We start from the raw sequence: 3,121 nt of genomic DNA, 5'->3' as shown, positions 1-3,121 counted from the left end.
TTATCAAATGTCAAAACTCCACAAAATCCCACAGAATCCATTAAAATCCTAATTTAAAAGTCTTGCAGAATCCATTAAAATCCTGATTTTAAGTCTTGTAGAATCTTGCAAAATCTTAAAAGTCATGAAAATCCTGCAAAGTCTTTTAAAATCCGCAGGATTTTTTTTAACTAAAAAAGTCCTTTAAAATCCTAATCCAATACACCCCCCTTACTATCCTTCAATTGCAATTTACACTCAATCACATTCTCGGTAAGGCGATTCCATTTGAAGGGTTTGTGAGCTTCCTTCCTAATTTGTGTGTTTAATTTGTGTTTTGATTGAATTGAAACATATATATACTTAAGTTTCTGCGCTTTCCTTCAACTTCGAATTTTGCCCTAGGTTTTTATTCCTAATTTGATTCCGCAAGCTGAAACCTCTATGTTGCCAATGCTAGTGTCATATTTTGCACCTTGTTTGCTCTGCTCTGCTCTGCGATGTGAGACAATTGAGGAATACGCAATTGAAAATTTAGGTGTATATTGCCTTAGCACCTCAAGTCATTGAAAGTCTGAGTTTTATTTTTGTTATCTTTTGTTATGTTCAATCATGACAGACAAGCTTAAAGATTTGTCAAGTCATTGATTTCTATAAAAAATGTATAGATGACAGTGATGTATAGATGCGGGCACGTGGAAAATGTTGAATGAAAATGCTGAGTTCAAGGCTCTTGCTCCGAAAGAAATTCACACAGCATCTGATGGAACAAGAAAGGTTAAATTGATCTTCCTCTGTTTTGTTTTCATATTTTTCATCATTTAATCCATCTAGCAAGATAGTGATATGCAACCTGGAGGTTACTTATATTTAGGCTTATAGCTTCACAATTACTTGCATAGCTTTGCTTATATTTAGTTGTGTTTCTAGAGAGTATTCTTGTTGACTGTTCAACTCACAGTATATTGCAGATTTTATTCACATTGGATGATGGGCTGGTCATAGAAACAGTTGTCATACCTTGTGACAGAGGTAGGACTACTGTGTGTGTTTCGAGTCAAGTTGGATGTGCCATGAATTGTCAATTTTGCTACACTGGAAGGCAAGCCTTATTTTTACCTGTTGATATCAATTTGGTGGTTACACTGAGTCATACTTTTCCTGCAAGTTTATTATGCATAATTAATTTGCAGAATGGGTCTTAGGAGACATCTTACTACTGCAGAAATAGTAGTATCATGTTTACACTGTATCACGTTTTCCAGGTTGATGCTGAATCTAATAAAGAATTGGAACAGTGGAATGAAATGCTTAAAAGTGATGCTATTAAACTATGCCAGGAGAACAATTTCAATCCAGGATTTTTTGAGGGTAGTGATAATAACAGTGTTGTTGATGCATATGAACTTAAGGTTACTTTCACTTTATTACATTCAAAGCTAAAATATAATAGATTCCTTTCATTTATGAGGGTTTCCATTCATGATGCATTATCCTTTTAATTTTCAGGTCAGACTTGAGCATATTCTCAATAGAATTGCGTTGATATCAGACGCAGCAAGTACTGAGAAACCTTCAGCAGTGACAAGTAGTCTGTTCATTGAGAATCAGTTGAGCCTCACCCCCAAATTTGAATGATCTTTCTGCTCTAAGCATGGACAAAACAATGATGTTTGTCTTACCTTGTGCTGAAATTTAAATGAACGTGGCAAGAGTTACACGATTGATCAATCATCCCAACCCAATGCTTGATTTCTTAGGTGCAAGCCCGTTAATGCTTTCTATCTCTGATTTGGATTGAGAATCCACCTTAGCCAAAATATCCCTAATCCTTCTGATTAACAAATGATGGGCTCAAGAAACTGACAAGGTACACCTTGCTTGGCTATCCTCTCTTTTTTTGTGTGTTTAAATTGTCAGTATGTTCTGATCTCCCTTGTCCAAGTTTTAGTTCATTGCTTTGAGGGCAGAAGCAGAAGTGTCACATTGGTTCTCGCTTACTTAATGCTCAAGAAGTAAGTAAAAAATGAAAATTGTATTATCAATGAAAATTTTTGTTTGATAATTCTAATGCTTTTTGTATATCAACAATCTTTTTAGATCAAAACTTCTACATTATTCCTAGCTAATAAGAAGCCACCTGCCTGTCAGATCTTTGATTGTTTTTAATGTGCATTTTGTTCATTGATATGCTGACATGTCTTATGTAATGATAGATATATCTCTTATCCTGGACTGGAAACTAAAGAATATTTTCATTTCAACCTTCAAGTGGACTTTTTACATTTATTCTTATAATAGCACATGCCAGTTGTTCCTTTCTTTTTTAGTTGTCTGTGTTTCCATGATAATCTTGTGGAGTAATGCCTTCACTTTCCAAAATAAGTATTTTTGTGTATGGTTTTTTATGTGTCAGCAATTTTAGAACATGTTTGTGAACCGTTTGTTTAATTTGTAATGGACATTCACACATCTCAAGCATGAAGTGGAGAATAATTTGTTACATTGTGGTTGACATGGATTTGATTTGTTAAAACTGATAACCAAACATTCTATTAATCGTACTACTCTAGATTTTAGCCACAAATTTGGATACCCCTACTTCAGATTATTGATTCAACTGGTGCCCAGAAAAGAACAGAATTCACAGAGTACACAGAGAGGTATAGAGAGAGAGAGAGACTACTATTCTGTATTGGCTGACATAATTTCCAAAAACTGCTTCTGCAGTATTGATAAGAAACTTAGGAGAACCACATCACAAAAATTAATATGGTTAGTGATAATTTTCAATAATAATTTGATAAATGTCTAAAATATATAGAATATTATTTGTCAATTTATAATAAAAATGCGCCTATTGGGGTCGAGGTGAACTATACATTGCAACTCACAAGAAAAAAGATGGGTCTTATGTCAATGAAGAGGCAAGAGGCAAGGTCTATTTGGGTATGTTGCAAGTAAATTTGAATTGAACATATTAATTATTAATCGCCTTTTACACACAATTGGCTGGTTGAGAAATATTAATTAATCTACATATAGTATCTTTATATTCATAATTCATTTTCCCAAATCAAAATTCATTTAAATTTTTTTAATACAAACATAGAAGTCTTTTGAGAATGTGTTTATAAAAAAT

The 3,121-nt window shown here is 33.4% G+C and overlaps 1 long non-coding RNA gene across 1 annotated transcript; it reads left to right on the top strand.

The window, feature by feature from the left end:
* The first annotated feature begins 658 nt into the window (after window positions 1–658).
* Window positions 659–1,213, top strand: LOC145956589 (uncharacterized). The gene is made up of 3 exons (XR_014432827.1): window positions 659–756; window positions 951–1,081; window positions 1,173–1,213. It is a non-coding gene; the product is annotated as an uncharacterized LOC145956589 (long non-coding RNA).
* Window positions 1,214–3,121: the final 1,908 nt, after the last annotated feature.

Source organism: Cajanus cajan, chromosome 3, assembly GCF_000230855.2.
Source record: "Cajanus cajan strain Asha chromosome 3, NIPB_CcT2T_4, whole genome shotgun sequence".
In the NCBI taxonomy this organism is placed as follows: domain Eukaryota; kingdom Viridiplantae; phylum Streptophyta; class Magnoliopsida; order Fabales; family Fabaceae; genus Cajanus; species Cajanus cajan.
Note: the sequence above shows the minus strand (reverse complement) of the source record. Positions and strands in the feature narration are given on the sequence as shown.